At 42.7% G+C, this 17,704-nt stretch overlaps 1 long non-coding RNA gene across 1 annotated transcript in view; it reads left to right on the top strand.

The window, feature by feature from the left end:
* LOC132249946 (uncharacterized) overlaps window positions 1-17,704 on the top strand; it is a 66,810-nt gene that overhangs the window by 43,943 nt on the left and 5,163 nt on the right. The window lies entirely within an intron of this gene.

The raw sequence follows: 17,704 nt of genomic DNA, 5'->3' as shown, positions 1-17,704 counted from the left end.
CCAAACAACTCCAAACACTTCCTAAATACCTTGTACTCCTCTTGTAAATTATGTATTATCATTACTTCCAAAGCTGTGGGAGGGTGAGAGACAGGGAGGGAGAAAACTAGTTTATGACTTAGGTTCCCTAACCATACAAGAGAAAAAGGGATGTAAGAGGATTCCAATTCCCCCTTTGTGACTTGGGTCCAGGTATGCATAGGAATAAGGGGGCCTGTTTTTTCTTTCCTCAGAGCAAAGTACTGGGGAGAGACGGGGAAATATGCAGATATCTGTTTTCCTCTACTTGCTGATCTGAGTATCTGACCTATCTATACGTAGAACAGAAATCCAGCAACATTGTCTATGCAGTACTTTCAATAGCATACTGAGAGAAAGGAAGAAGAAAAGGACAGAGACAGAGCTAGCTGGGTTTTCATTGAACCTGACAAAAGTTGTCCATTGAGCAAGACTGGGTGAATTTACACAAGCAGACAGTGCAACCCAATAAACTCCAGCACAGTTCACACCGGAGTTTATCGCTCCTGGTTGCCACGTTTACACATATGCCTTGGACCACAGCATGTTGAGCTGGGTCAGAGCAGACCCAGGTGGCAAAGGTTCGAAGGGTCATCCGGCCAACCTGGGGCTGGTCCAACCCAGATCAATGTGCTGTGGAGGGGCTGGCTGGGTCATGAGGGTACTTCAGTGTGCAGCTAGCCAGCAGGCAGCCCCTGCACTGAAGCACCCTGATGCCCCATCCAGCCCGGGCAGCATCTATACATGTGTTGCTGTACGCTAAATAACACCGCCGTAGTCTACTACTTGTGTTTACAAGTGCTAACCTACAACAACATGTATAAGTTTCATGTAGCCTAATAGGGCAGCACGTGTAGATGCTGAGACTTTACTTCAGAACTAATTAGCCAACTCTGCAGTAAAAGTCTCCTGTAGATGTGCCTACTGGCGAGCTATGTTAGTACCAATGAAGATGCTCAAATCTCCTCAGAGCAAACAATTCCCTTTCTTTGATTGATCTTTTCAATCCACGCCATATAGACATTGTTAACAGCTTCTGAGTCATTACAGGAGACTGTGTTCATTGCTAGCCATATGCTTCCATGTTCTGACAATGCAGGTTGCCATCTATACTTAAGCTGAGCCCCATAATAAGAAGGTGCATATTAAAAAGATTCTAAATTTCTAAGAAAAAGAGAGCATGGGACCAAAGAACACAAAGATATCATTTGGTTAGAAATGACCCTACCATATTAACTAGCTAGGCTGACAGCTTTATGTCATAACAACAGAATTAATGAACAGTTATTTGTATAGCTTTTGTTCTCTTGCCTTATTCCCTACAGAACTATCATAAAGCATCATGTCAGCAACCCAAAATATGGGGAAAATGACCTTAAGAAATCAATGAAGTAGAATTAAGGGAGGGGAGGGGAAGTGAGGAGTCAGTTTAAAAATATATATCATACTTCTCTCTATGAAATGTTGTCTGTCCTTGAACATAGATTTAATCAGAATGATGGGCCACATTCTGCTTCTCCCTAACGAGGGGGCTGAGTGCTGGAGAATGGGTCAGAATAATGCACTCACTCACCTACTGCCATCCAGACCAAAGAGTGTAGCAGGCTCTGTGTCTCAAATCCAAAAGAGGTAGTACAACTCTGAGTGTTGTGACACCAAACTTGGGTGCCAGGTCCAACCGTGGAATCCACAGACATGTGTGTGTCTACATTTCCTATACAATGCAGGGAAAGACCTGGGAAGGTGTCTTCCTTTACTAAGGATTTGTAGCCCTGAGCTGTCTCAAAAAAAGTAGGCATCTCTCTATTTAAAAAACAAAATGGAGCAGGGTTACTCCTTTCTTTTAAAATAATCAATGGAGGCAGTGTCACCACAGCTCCCCTTTTATACAGTATCTGCATGATTAAAGGAGTCAGCCAGATACGAGAGACCACAATTTCCTCCTGTGCCTGAAGCATTTGCAAAAACTCTCAGGGGAGCCTCCTAACCACTAGGGCTAGGTACAGACATTCAAAAAGCCTGGATCGATCTAAGTTATGGAGTTTTCTGTAAGCGGTGTAGTTCATATTGCCAGTGAACAGAACACATATTTGTCCTTTGGTGGGGAGTGGGAGGGGTCAAATCTTAGACTGGGTTCTGCCATTTTTATAGGTATAGACTGGTTTTGTGTGCCAAACTTCTGTTCTGGTATGGGTATAGATGGGTTTACAATGACTTATACCCATACAAGTGCAATGTCTGTACCTGGCCTAGGAGTAGTGGGGATGCACTCTTCATCCAGCCCATTGGAAAGGTGACACTATGCAGAAAAGAAAGATTAACTAGAGCAGAGTGGAACAGGTCTAGGTCAGAAAAGAGCAGATGAGTATACCTTTCTGAAATTCCAGGGCAGAAGGCTTGGGAGAGTAATCTATGCTGGCAGAGGGGGATGAAGAGGGCACTTGGAAAAGTATAAACTCCCACTTGCTAAACTTTTCTTGTATACTCAAAGTTAGGACAACTATTTTAAACCATGTTACCAAATCATGTTAAAATTTGAGGTATCAGAGGGTTGCTGCATGATCTGGTAGCAGGTTTAAAATGTGGTTGGTCTCATTTACATCAGGAAATATGGACTGTGTTTTTACCATGTCAGACCCAGCAGTTACATTAGCAAGAAAAGAGGTGTGTCAGGGATCTCTTACAAGCTGAGTTGAATAGCAGAGATGTGGCCATAACAATGCTGTTATGTGTAAAACAAAACAATTCTATCTCTTGTGCAAATCAAGACTCATACTGCAGTCTAACATATCCAGCTGACCTGAGTTTCTTCATCCTGTGTACCCTGCTGAAGGAAAAAGGCAGTTAACCAAAGGTCAGCATTCTCAAATAACTGTCTTAGTAAAAAAAAGCAGATAAAATCAAAACCAAGCTGTTAGCTATTCGAGATAGAAAACTATGAGGCCATTGTGTAACATGCTTAGGTCATCAAAGGAAGTATTCAAGGAGCACATTCAGTACCTAGAAGGCTCACAAAGTATTAACCTCGCATTTGTTCTTCACTGATTGTAATCATAAACAAGAGCTTTCTTCCCTTTATAAATTTTTGCTTATTGTCTCTGATTACATTCTTCCTTTGTAGATCAAAGATATCCTTCATCCTGGAAAGACACACTGATATTTGGACTTTGCGCTGTCACTATTGCTACAGTCAGTTGTTAAAACCATAGCAGGGCAGTCTTTTCCTCAGAACTCTTGGGCTAGGGACAGACATTACACATAAACCGGTTTAAGCAATCAGAAACTGGTTTAAGCTTGTAACAGAACATAAGGTCACTGCACATAAACCAGTTAAAAAATGACTGAAATTGGTTTAAGATAAACCTGGTTGAATGTAGTATTTTAACTGATTTGGGTCAAACCAGTTTATGCAATGTCTATCCCAGACCCCTTCTCAGATTAAGTTAAACCAGAGTTCCCCAGCATCCCACATGCTTTGCAGCCCTGGGCTGGGCTGTCTACTCTGGAGAACAGGGATAGCCCTGCCCCTTTGCTTCCTAGCCAGAGCTCCAGGGGAGACTGCAGGCACAACAGGGTCTGCCCGGCTTCCTCCTGCCCCATCTCTCCTCGCCGCTTGATGCTCAAGCAGGGATCCCCCCTCCCTTCCTCCCTCCCTCCCACTTCTGACAGCATGGACCCCAGCTCCATGGAGCCTAGACATGTGGTATGCTGGCTAATGCTGAGCGGTGTCTGTGTGTGTGTCTCCAGTTTCACTGGGGCAGGCAGACAGAACAGTGTCCACCTAGGCCTTTTTGGAGCTAATCAACAGATCAGCTGGCAAATGTCCCTCAGTTAGTTCCTTGGAAAAAGCTGTTTAAGAAGAGCTTGAACTAATGAAAGATTTCATAGATTTCATAGATTTCATAGACATTAGGGCTGGAAGGGACCTCGGAAAATCATCGAGTCCAGCCCCCCGCCCAAAGGGCAGGAAGTCAGCTGGGGTCATAGGATCCCAGCAAGATAAGCATCCAGTTTCGTCTTGAAGGTGTTCAATGAAGGCGCTTGAACAACCTCTGGTGGCAGGCTGTTCCAGACCTTGGGGGCTCGGACAGTAAAGAAATTCTTCCTTATGTCCAGCCTGAAACGATCTAGTAGTAGTTTGTGACCATTCGACCTCGTCATCCTTTGGGGCGCTCTGGTGAACAAACGTTCCCCCAGATACTGGTGGTCACTCCTGATAAACTTATAGGTGGCCATCAGATCATCCCTGAGCCTGCGCTTTTCCAGGCTAAAGAGCCCCAGGGCTCTCAGCCTGTCATTGTAGGGTCTGCTTGCCTGACCTCTGATCATGCGCGTGGCTCTTCTCTGGACTCTCTCAAGCTTCTCCACATCCTTTTTGAATTGTGGAGCCCAAAACTGGATGCAGTTCTCCAGCTGCGGCCTCACTAAGGCCGAGTACAGGGGGAGAATGACGTCCCGGGATTTGCTTGAGAAGCATCTATGGATGCAAGCCAGCGTTTTGGTCGCTTTACTAGCCGCAGCATCGCATTGCAGGCTCATGTTCATCTTGTGGTCAATGATGACCCCCAAGTCTCTTTCTTCCATAGTGCTAACCAACACCACGATGAGTGACTTCCATCAATTACTACCCTCTGGGTCTGACCCCAGAGCCAATTTTCCAGCTAGTGGATCGTGGAGGACCCAAGGCGACAATTGGCCAGTTTCTCCAAGAGGCGATCATGGGACACCAGATTGAAGGCTTTTTTGAAGTCAAGATATATGACATCAATCTCTTCTCCCTTGTGCAGGTGATAGGTCACCTGGTCGTAGAAGGAAATGAGATTGGTCAAGCAAGACCTACCTGCAACAAACCCGTGCTGGCTATCCCTTAAGATGTTGACGTCGGCCAGTCCATTAAGGATGGCCTCTTTAATAAACTTTAATAAGTTGGGGTCCACTGGAGGGGTTTGCTGGGGGCCTTCACTCTTATGGGCACACTGGGCTTGCACCCATGCCCCTCCCACCGGGAGCTGGTCCAAACCACCATATTTTGGTGCAGGGGAGGATATAGTTAATTATGGTGAATTCAAGCCCCCATTCTCCCCCAAATTTGAGTTACCACTTTCCTTGTCTATGGGCTTCCTCTGTCTACTTGGCTTCAATAGATGTCGGACTGGGCACATAGGCAGGTTGGCAGGGAGGAGGGGTTGGAGGGAGAGAGACATAAAAAAAACCCCAAAACACATTTTTTCCACTCTTACCACAAACACACAAACCTCATTTGCCTCTTGGTTACAAAATCCCTGATCATGCCTCCATGCATACTTTCAAAAAGCCTCAGCTACTCAGCTGTCAAAAACTCTGTTTTTCCTGTAATGACATCTCTTATATACTTTATACTGTAAAATAATAAGAAATCTGCAGGTCACTGAAATTTTAGGGGCAGAGTAAAATAGATTTAATATAAAAATAAGGGATATAGTGCTATTGTGCTAATTGTTTTGGACTTGTCTATGGAGAGGGCATAATTCTAGGATTCTACTGTACCATTTCTGGTTCCTAGCCTAGAGTTGTAATGTACCACTTAGGGTATAGAGCCTTGTCCATATTTACTACCACCGGTAGAAAAAATGCTGGTTTGAATATATGTACATTACAGCCCAGAAGGCAGTGGGCTGGTGAAGTTGAGAACAACTCATTGCCTTCAAAGGAGCCATCTCCATTTACATCATCTGAATAACTGACCTATAAACTTTTTGTATTTATAGTTTCCTTTCTTAAAGGAATAAGATTAGGCTTAATTATTATTTGTAAAAGAAATAGGCAGGGATTTAAACCATAGGAATATGTAGAAGCCAGGACATTTTTTCTGATGAATCAGAAATCATTGTGCTTGCTATGGTGGCCAGTCTCAGTGGTTCTTACTTGATGTGCTATGGTGGGGCTGCAAGAGCATATAGAGGGGTGGTTGGAGTGGTTGTTTCATCACCCCAGAATGTTCCTGCTGCACCTGGTACCATTGTATTGAGAAACTGAGACTGAACTCAGTGTCATAACAACACAGCTGTGTTGTTTCTTTTCCAGAGCTAATATTTGCAGGGATAACTCGGGCATGTCTGCAGCATACTATGTAAGAATACCATGAGAGAGGGAAACTATGGGACTTTGCATGAGGTGAGGAAGAGGTTTGGGAAAGGGTTGGAGAGTGGACTGTGGGGTTTTAAGAGTGAGAGAAGGGGGGCTATGAAACTATATATTAAGTGGAGAGTAGGTTGGATCTTCTTAGTTGGATGAAAGCTAAGCCATTGGATCATAAAAGGGTCTGGAGGTGGCCAGTTTCTCCAAGAGACGATCATGGGACACCAGATCGAAGGTTTTTTTGAAGTCAAGATATATGACATCAATCTCATCTCCCTTGTCCAGGTGATAGGTCACCTGGTCGTAGAAGGAAATGAGATTGGTCAAGCAAGACCTACCCGCAACAAACCCGTGCTGGCTATCCCTTAAGATGTTGGCGTTGGCCAGTCCATTAAGGATGGCCTCTTTAATAAACTTTTCTAAGATCTTCCCCGGGATAGAAGTCAGGCTGATGGGCCTATAGTTAGCCGGATCCACTTTCCTCCCTTTCTTGAAGATAGGCACCACGTTGGCCTTCTTCCAGTCTTCGGGCACTACACCAGAGCGCCAAGAGTTTTCAAAGATCCGCGCTAGAGGCTGGGCTATGATGCTCGCCAGCTCCTTGAGTACCCTGGGGTGAAGATTGTCAGGGCCGGCTGACTTGAAGGTATCCAGCTTCTCAAGATGTTCCTTCACAAAGTCAGCATTAATGGAGGGCAGGGGATCACCCTCACCCGGACTTCCCGGCCCTGTAGCGGGCATAGGCGTCCCATGGGGCTGATGAAAGACTGACGCAAAGTACCTATTTAATAGAGGCTTTTCTTTTGTTGATGGGATGATAAACACTGTGTTATCAGCTCCCTGCTGGATCCCTTGCCTGTCAGGTTTGCAGACAGCATGAAGAAGCAGGGAGAGGGAGACTGAAAAGCTCAGTATCATCAACAGATGCATGCACTGCACACCCACTTTTGCCTCAGAGTGCTAGCTGGGATCTAGCAATACTCTCACCCCTTGAGCAGCAAGTGGGGAAAAGTCTGGGACGGTGCAGGCAGTGTTGGGGTTTACACCCCTCCCTAATCAGAGCATCCTGCCAGGGCCTGGCCGCACCCCCCTCAGTTTAGCACTTTGAAAGGGATGAGAGGGCTGCCCTAGCGTCCCCAATCTTGTAGCCTGAGCCACTGCAAGCATCTACCTGTATTTTCTCAGTCCAGAGGGAATGTCTGTATAGTTGCAAACTGGTTCAACCTAGGCAGGTTAAACTAACTTGCAAAGATTGAATCAATTCAGGCACAGGCTTTTTGAATGTCTGTCCCTAGCCTTATGGAAGACCTTACCTAGACTTCAAAAAAGAACTTGATAGTGGAGGCCAGCAAATGGGCCTTTAGAAAAGGGATGCTATATGAAATTATGCAGAGCTGAAGAAAATGTTATGGAATTTAGAATGGAAAATATTAACAGTGGACTACATGGGGCCCTCCCATAAGAAAAGCAAGGAAAAAATCCTCCTGGGAAGTGGTTTGCCACAAATAAAATGGACTAAATCACCTCTAATCTACAGCGTGTAACATGAGCGTTCTTCTGGCTCATTATTTCAGGTAGCTTGGATGAAAATCCACAGCTTGCAGGAGAGAAGAGTTTATGGAGATACCAGTCTGTGTGCACCTAGCTGGAATGAAACTTCAGCATTTTATCTCTGTAAATAATGCTCCTGAAGTGCCAGTTTAGTTTTACTAGCATGCATCTTCACTTCAATTCACTTTACTTCATGACCCAATATGTTGTACAAAACACACTACTGCCCATTCCTACAAATAAGGCATATCTCCACATCCTCAGAGTGCTTTGTAGAGGGAATATTGCCTAAAACATGGCAGATGCAGCACAGGGAGGTCCTTGGATTATGTGAGTGGATCTTAATGTGAGGTTTGACCTAGAAACTACTATGCAAAGCCTAAGCAAGAGTGAATGTTATGTAACGAATGCCCATCTGCAATGATAAGAAGCAGACAGTTTTAGATAGAGGAGGCTTGAAAACAAAAGCAGAATCAGAAGTACTGGGACAAAGAGCTCATTAAAATACTAAAAATCACACCCCTAGGTGGGGAAGAAATATGCTAATGAAACATATATGTATGTTAATGAGATACATAGCTAAAACATAGGTATAGAGACATGCTCAGTAAAGAACTCCTTGCGTCACTCCTTTATAGCCAATTAGCAAACAAGGATGCTTATGAAGGTTCAAACCCTTGTATATAAGGGGCTTAGTATTGCATATTTGGTGTGCTTGTTCGGTGAGATTATTCTGCTTGCACCTTTTATTGCTAGCAATAAATCTTCTTTATACTTTCACCCCTGGTATCTTTATTGGCCTTTGCATACCGGGCACGAACCCAGACTTGAGCTGGGGCCTAACATTAAGATGGCAACAGTGAAAAGGGAACAGTAGCAGCATTATAAGCAGAGGAACTCTTAACATTTCCTTTTAGGCACCCCAAACCTTCATGAAATAGAGAGAGGTAGTGAGCTATGTTAATCTCAGGTTTGGCAGAAGGCAGGGAAGGGTAGCATGGTAGCACCTTACAGACTTAACTTGTTCAGAGAGTGAGCTTTTGTAAGCTACAGCCTACTTTGTCAGAGTCTATGAATTAATATAAACTGATCTGCAGAAATAGTTGCACAGCCATGATTTACAATGATTTACAATATCATTTGTGCATCACTTACAGTAGCTTTTTTCCCTTTATTCTGAAGTTTGCAGAGCATCTTTGTTTTTGCCAGTTCATTTTGAAATTGCTGGTGTTTTTCTCATTTGGAAACTCCTCATTTTGTGAGCAGAGCACAGCAGGCCTCCCATGCCTCTGATTAGCCAAGGGGCCCTGGTGGCTTCACCCCTTGCTGCTGATTGGCTGTGGGGGCTGCCTGTCATGTGGCCCCACCCCCACCACAGATTGGTGGAGAGGGGTGGGCCCATATGATAGGAACCCCACACAGCCAATCAGTGGCAAGGGCCAGGGACAGCAGCCACCTTGCTGGCAGCCCTTCAGGCAGGCAGATTCTCTTTCCCTGTTCCTCATCCTGGTGGGCTGCCACAGTGCCCTGAAGACTGCTTGCTCCCTCTGGGGAGCCAGCATTTTCTTTTCAGTAAGTTTTTTCTTGGAACCCTTCAAACTGATTTGGAGAGATTCGATGATTTGGACATAGACACAGCTTTAAATATTTCTTCTACATACCTCAAGGTCCCAGGTGGCTTGTGAATGCTGTGATGCTGGGGCGGATGGAGCATCCCACAGGAGAATGCGGGGGTCCCCACCATGCTTGGCGGTGGACCCAGAAGTAGACCAGATGCACTTCAGGTCCACTTACAGGTCCACTGCTGAGCATGGGGATTTCCTCTCCCCTTCTGCCACCCGAGTTCCTGTAGGATATTCCATTTGCCCCACCATCTCAGTGTTCACGAGCCACGCCTGGTACCTTGAGGTATATAGACAAAACATTTAAAGCTAGGTCTATGGACGAATCACTGATTCTCTGAATCAGCATCGAATCTTCAGATTTGGATTTGGCCAAATCAAATCAGGACAGTGAATCACTGTCCCCTGAATTGGGCTGACTCTGAATTGAATATGACCTACTTTGCATACCTCTAGTATGCAGGTTTTTCCTTCCAGCCCCTGCTCCAGTAAGGGGGGAGTGAGCAGAGAGCAGGGACTGGAATGAGAAACCTGAATACTGATGCTGCTGTCCCCTACCAAGCCCTGAACCCCACACAGCTGCAGCCCATGGCTAGAAAGGGACAGGATCAGCTCTGGGGCTCCCCCTGCACCTGAATCAGCTGGGACAGCAGTGACTTTGGCAGAAGGAAGGCTGCATCTGCACTGCTATACCCTCCCTTGATCCATTGCTGAACAGGTGGAAAGAGATAAAGAACAAGGCTTACCTACCACAGAGAATGCATTTCAGATCTACCACATGAATGTCTGCACATGCTACACTTTGTTAAGATAAATAGGAAAGATATTCCTAAAACATGGCTCCTGTAGAAAATATAAATCTTTTCCAGAAATGGTGCCTTTTCAGAAATAGCTTAAACTACAAAAAAAAAGGAGTAAGTGTAATCAACACCGAAAGAAAAGCATGCACTCATAAATAATAAAGCAATAGGCCATTGCCAGGTTAGAAGCATCTAAAGAAAGATAGAAGAGAACAGATTTATCTCAGTGTGGTAACAGTAACATTAGCCCTAATAAGTTTATCTAGATTAAATGATTGATAAACGTCCCCATAATGCATTACATTATTGATGTAATAGCAGAGATGCTATCTGCTGTAAATAAGAGACACAGTACTAGAAGAAGCCTTCCTGGACTATTATGATTTTAAATATAAAAGTAAAAATTTTCATATTGATGAGAATCATACCAAAGAGCTCCATATTGATGAATGGAAATATTATATTCCTACATATCTTATTGTACCCACTAGAACTATGCACATATATTTGAGGTCATTCCTTTTAAAAGGGTAGGACAGCTGTTAGCTTTTTAAGTTCGGATGGTAGAGACTCAGATTTGGCATATTTCTAATTAATTTAGAAGCCTTGGCTTAGCTTTGGGCTGAGTAAGTACTGCACTGATGGATAAAGTAGGAACACTATCACAGTGCTGACGTTCATAATCCATCAGTGATCTTGGGGGATGGGCATTTTCCTTCCATTTGGAAGCAGAAATAAAACAAAAAACACATATTGCTCCCACAGGAATGAAATGGTCCTACTAATGCAAACTGTATCCCTAGCATGTTGGTCTAGACTATTCCCTTTTGTAAACATCTTACCCAGCATCTTCCCATTAGGGGAAGCCAATTTCCCTCTCCATAGAAAATACTAGGAGTCTAAGAGACTGCAGAAAGTAGGAGGTATCTGGACAAAGGTCCTTGCCTTCTGAAACAGGTCTCTCACGACTCTCCAACTCTTTGCAATGAATTATCAGTAACTTGTTCTTTCCTTTGGTAGCTTCTAAAATCTTCGGAGTGAATTTGCATGGAAAGAGATTGCATGAAGTGATAGTCAAAAATGGCTCAACAGTTAAACCTCTATGTTGGAAACCCTAAGACATGAATTTGGTTTTGTGATCTGCCACAGACTTTCAGCACTTTGTTACCGCACATGGTCTTGTAAAGGTAAATACATTAAAGACTGGAAGATTCTCAGAAACCATAGTAATGGGGAGGGGGGTCATATTGGCACCTAAATGGAATATGATTTGTATCTAATTTCTCTGGGAAGTGAGGATCAGGAGGATCCCTCCAGTCTATATCTCCATTTGTTCACTTTTCTCCCCTGCCCCCTTCCCAGCAGAGACTCACCCATGGATACCCATGCAAATCTTAGGGATATGAAGATGGTGCCAGCATCACAAAGGTAAACCATTCCTCCCCCCACCACTCTTAGGCAGAAGAAGATAGAGATTTTCAGATATGGCATATTTTCTTTATGCGCTGGTTCAGGCAGCACAATCTGGCCAAGTAGCTCTTGCATTAAGTAATTGTCAAGAGCATGAAATAATGTTCACCTAGCTGGTTCTCTCTCATCTTTATTTCATAAGCATGCCTTCTGGGATCCTAACTGTTCTTGAAAACTGATTAAATTGAATGGAAAATGTACTATGCGCTGCCACAAAACTGCAAGATGTCCCTTGAAGTTTAATAACTAATAAGGGTAACAATGTCAAATCATAATCCAACAACCCAAAGTGGAAAATCACCACAAGTTTATTTCTCTCAATTCCAGTTTCTGGTGCAAAGATTAGGGTCTAAACTGTCAGAACTGCTTAGAAATATAGATGTCTTAATTTTGGGGTGTGCATCCTGAGACAGCTTCAAAATAAGTTCAATTTTTCAGGGGGCACATACTCAGTATTTTCTGAAGGGCAGACCCCTTTAAACAGGTCTTGAATAGGGCACAGAAAAGTTGAAGCACTGAACTATGCCATTCAAAAAACACTAGTCTAGAAATCTAAGATATACAGCAGTGCCCACAGTCCCCTTAAGTGTGCTGGATCTTGGCCTGAAATGTTTTATTTGTTTTAGTTGGACTTGTGATATACTCTTCAAAGAAAGAAGGTATTGATCAAGGCAGCTGCCCATGGTCAGTCAGGATCCACATTATACTAGGTGCTGGAAGAGGGGTGCTGCTGATTCATCTGGTTACAAGTACACATTAAAATTTATCACTAGACTAGAAAAAAGTCCAAAAACCCCCCAAAACAAAATGCAAAAAGGGCTGATTCTGAATATTCCATCCCTTAATACTTTATAAAAAATAATTATTAATAGCTCAGCTGTTCCTCCATTATTACATACCCAAATTAAAAAAATTAAATTGTTTTCTTTTGATGTTGTTTAGCAATTCAAGATTTTAAACAGTGCCCTAGAGCAGCTATGAGAGATTTTTAAATATTGCTTGTAATAAAACAGCAATAAGCATTTCTAGATTAGAATAATCTTACTGAAGTCTTTTTATCAGCAATTGGCTTTTTTGCTTTCATAGCTTGGAATACTAAGGATATATGGGTTTTTTTCCAGGTAAAAAATGTTAGTAAAGGAACATTTATTTTAAGAAGAAAACCTAATGCTGATGATAGTTTCCCATGTAGTTTCTATGGAAAGCATCCAAAGCTCTCAAAGCCAGCATCATTTTTTAATTGAATTAATGTTAAACCAAAGAAAATGTCAAGATTTTTTTTTTTTACTAGATAATTGTGTTTATCTATCTTGTTAACATTTTTCTCCCCTGTCACTGTGTGTGAAACATAAAACAGTAAAATATAAAATTGACCCTATGTAAGTACTTTGTGCACTGTAACGTAATATAGAGGGGGAAAAGGGATTTTTTCCTCCTATATTCTCCTCAGTTATGGAGAATTTAGGTGTTACTAACAGCACCAAATATTTAGAAGTGCTCTTCTTACAATGACTGTGTCTTGTTAAATAATTGTAGTACAGACCACCCTCATGCAATTTGTATAATGCATAAAGAGCATAAGTATGGACTGAAAAAAAAACAGAAAGGGGCAACAGAGGACAAAATAAATTCTGTGCTTTCTTACCTTTAAAGAAAATTCCTTAGTGAGAATGTCAGATGTCATCCAAACAAAGTAGTCAGGATAGAACATGAATCAATTTAAATTTGAACTCAATATATTTGTGGAAAGGATAGTATGTGAGGACAAGGAGTTCTTGGTTTAGCAACTGGCATATATCTCATTTTGGGATAGAGAACAAAGTCTCTTGCAATATGTTATGAGTCTGGCAATCCTATTCTTTTGGGCTTTTTGCAGTTGCCTGTAGGAAGGCGTTCCTCTTCCCCTCCCGCCATGAATGCTCTTGGCTCCTGCTACCTCATTCTCTGAAGCATTACACGCTGAACACAGCTATGGTTTTTTATCGATTTATTTTGACCAAGGTGTACTGGTGCTCTTCCTAGTACTTGGAAAATTCAGAAGCTCCTGGTCAGAACATCTTGCTTTTCTGTTCAAGGTCAGATTACCAGATTTGAGTCAAAAGGAATTTAACTGCTAGGTCAGATTGGCAAGGACTGTGAGGGTTTTGCCTTGCTTAGTAGTATGGGGCAGGGTCCTCATCTGAGGATTTTCTAAGTATATATTGCATCTGTATCATTGTAGTGGCAGGGCCCTTGTCTATCTTTCTTTTTAGGGTTTTTTTTTAATTCATGGTATGTTGAAGGATACTCCTGCTGGTTCTGGATTTGTGCCAGTTGTTGTGTGTGAGGCAACTTTTAGGCATCCTTTGATAAAATGTTTCCTGCAAATGCAAGAGAGAGGACTCACCAGGCGGCCCCTTTCAGTTCTAGGTTCCTATGTAAAATGATGTGGACAACACTAAAGCTAAACAAGACATATAAAATGCCAAGGGATAAGATACTAAAGCACATCCAGCTCACTTGCTAATGATTAGCTATGACATTACAGCTAGAGAAAATCCGAGTGGGCCACAGTGATTGGAAAGAGACTGCCCAGCTCTGCTACATGTATGATTTTGGGTGCATTATTTAATCTTTCTGACTCACTCCCCCATTTGTAATATTGGAATAATAAAAATCACTTCCTACTGCCTAAGGATGTTCCAAAGCTTTAAAATGTTGTGAAGTGTTCAAATATTACTGTCATTATCTATCCGTTAGATCTTTTTATAGCTCACTGAACTGCATTCAGAAGCAAAATCATTTAAAAGGGCCTCATGGAAATGTTATTTAATTGGGGCATTGCACAATCCATTTGTAGTCTACTTAGATTTTTATCTCAGATTTCACAATATAAGGTTTTTCGCTAAGTCTCAGCTCATGGAATCAAAAGACAGAAGCCAGGAGTAGAGATTACAGTTGTTCCAGGAGCTTTCCCAGAGCCCGGGGGGGGGGGGGGGGGGGATTCTAGCCCCAGGAGCATGCCTCACCTCTTCATGTAACCATTTGGGTCACCCAGAGGGTGACTCAGGTTGGTGCAGCGGGCAGGGAGTAGAAGGAGTAAGGAGATTAGCTGCCAACTGCCATTTGACAGCCTTCCCCCTTCCCAGGCAGGGCAGAGAGCTGGCAGTCAATCAATGGGCTCCCCTACAGGGAGTTACTCAAGCAACAGCCCTCTAGTGCTCTCTGGCTGGAGAGCTTACTTGTGTAGTTCTCCATGCTGGGAGCTAGATCACATGCACTCTTCTCAGAACTCAGAAGGCAGATAAAAGACCCCCTTCTCCCTCTTTTCCTTTTTACGAAAAACATCAGTCAAAACCAGGAAAGCTAGCAAAAAAGAAAGCCATCACTCAACTGTTTTAATAGTTTCGTTTTTATAGTAGTGAGCAAGTTGTACATCAGAAGTTATGTAACTTTAAGAGAACACGGTTAGGCTTTTGTTCATCTTAAATCATAGGAATCAGCAAATGGAAGCTGAACAATAATGATATCAAAAGCAACTTGCAAAGAAGTTAATGGATGTCTTTGTCAATCCAGAAGGTGTATCCAATATATTAGGAGCAAAATATATTTCTTTGACAACAATACAGCCTTTTATGTTGTGTAGCACAAGGATTATGAAAAGTGAATCATTAAAGACTGTTGTTGGGGGCGGGGTGGGGGGGGGAAGGCAGATATAGAGATATAGCTACATAACCTTCAGGGAGGGGCGGTGTTTTAATTAGAGCGACTCTAGTTAAAATATCTGCAGTGTCTCATGTATTCAGTGTTGTATGCTTCAAAATGGTGGTGGGGGCATTTTTACTAAAGCTCATTTAATAAGCTTTAGTTAAAGTGCCCCTGCTATTATTTGGAAATGTGGGGAAGCTGAATACATATGATGGTGAGGCTACTGGAGCATTCTAATTGCAGTGATTAATCAAGTCTGGTCTAATGAGTTCTAATTAAAATGTGTTGGAGCAGATGTCCTGCATGTGTACAGGCACCTATAGTTTTTTTGTATGAATGTCCTGCATTTACAGTTTCTGGGCTACCAAATTAGAAGAATCAGAACAATACAGATCTTGACATTAGAAATATTTGGTCACTCTGTTCTTCATTAAAAACTTCTTCATAAATTATTAAACCTGAAAAGGACTCTTTGATCATCTCCTTCAACCTCCTATATAAGAGAAGTCAAAGAACCCTGCTTAATAATTTCTGCATCAAGACTGTAGCTTAACCAGGAGTTCTAGCATGTAAGACAAATATTCCTGTTTTTTTTCAAAGATAGCAAGTAATATAGAATTAACCATTTCTTGTTAATGAGTCTCACTATTAAAAGACAATTTCACCTTATTTCTAGTCTAAATTTTGTAGCTATTAGGATGTCATATATATTTCTGGTGGACTATGACCAGCTAACCTTTTTGCCTTCTCTTATTAAACTGATTTTTTTCCTGTTTTTTCAGAGAAAGCATTTTCCCCACACTAAAAAATTATTCTTGATATTCTTTCCAGAAACTTTGCCATTTAGCTCTGATATCCTTGTATCAGTGCTGCCATTAGGACTGGATACAGTATTCCAGTGATGAAGGATACCAGTGATACTGGTAGAGCCTCCCCTCTGCTCCCTCCTCCCCTAATGTACCCATCTAAACAGGGTGATTTCAGTCTCTTTGGGCCACAACTAGCACTAACACACATACTGATTAAAGTATATGACCTTTTTACCTTTGGAAGAGATCACTTAAGCCTCAGTCTCTGCAACACAGCTGGAGATGTAGGTAGAACTGAAAGTCCTTGCATGGTCACAGAACTATGATGTGATTAGAATAACAGAGACTTGGTGGGATAGCTTGCATGGGTATAAACTGTTCAGGAAGGACAGGCAGGAGAGAAGAGGAGAAGGAGTTGCGCTTTATGTAAAATAGCTGTGTTTGTTTGCTCAGAGCTCCACTATGAAACTAGAAAAAAGCCTGTTGAAAGTCTCTGGGTTAGGGTCAGAGGGGAGAGCAACAAGGGTAATGTCATGGTGAGTGTGTGCTTTCTTCAAACAGCTAGTGCAAATATCCAGATAACAGGCTCTGGTTCTCATGTGGGACTTCAATCACCCTAAAATCTGCTGGGAAAACAATACAGCAGTGTACATGCAATCCAGGAAGTTTTCGGAGAGGGCTGGGGATGACTTCCTAGTACAAGTGTTGGAGAGGCCAACCAGGGGCCCCTAGTTGTTCTTTTTAACCTGCTGCTTAGAACCAGGGAAGAATTTGTGGGGGTGTAGAAGTGCATGGCAACTGGGACAGCAGTGACCGCGAGATGACTGAGTTCAGGATCCTGAGGAAATGAAGGAAAGAGAGCAACAGAATAAGGACCCTAGACTTCAGAAAAGCAGACTTTGACTCACTTAGGGAACTGATGGACAGGATTCCCTGGGAAGCCAGTCTGAGGGGGAAAGGAGAGCTGGTTATATTTTAAAGAAACCTTCCTGAAGGTGCAAAAGTCAACCATCCCAGTGAGCATGAAAACTAGAAAGGATGGCAGAAGACCAGTTGGGTTTAGCAGGGAACTCTTCAATGGGGTAAAACAGAAAAAGGAAGCTTACGAACAGTGGAAAATTGGAAAAATGACTAGGGAGGAATATAAAAATATTGCTTGGGCATGCAGGGATGAAATCAGGAAAGCCGAAGTGCAACTACATTTTCAGCTAACAAGTGATCTGAAGGATAGAGAAGAAAGGTTTCTACAAGTATGTCAGCAACAAGAGTAAGATCAGGGAACACGTGGGTCCCTTACTGAATTTGGGAGGCAACCTAGTGACAGATGATGTGGAAAAGGCTGAAGTATTCAATGTTTTTTTCACCTCAGTCTTCACAGACAAGGTCAGCACCAAGACCACTGCACCAGGAAGCACAGTTTGCAGACAAAGTGGAAACCAACAGTGTTGAAAGAACATATTATGGAATAAGAAAAGCTGTATGTGTGCAAGTCCATGGAGCTGTATGGGATGTTGTAACCTTCTGTGTCACTCACTAGTGCGCTTTGCTCTTTCTGGCCTTTCAGGTGCCTCCATCTCCTTTCTGGTTGACAGCTTATCATCTGAGCAGATGCCTTGGAAGGTCCCCAGGA

The sequence above is a fragment of the Alligator mississippiensis genome, chromosome 1 (assembly GCF_030867095.1).
Source record: "Alligator mississippiensis isolate rAllMis1 chromosome 1, rAllMis1, whole genome shotgun sequence".
In the NCBI taxonomy this organism is placed as follows: Eukaryota; Metazoa; Chordata; order Crocodylia; family Alligatoridae; genus Alligator; species Alligator mississippiensis.
This window is presented reverse-complemented; position numbering and strand designations above follow the sequence as displayed.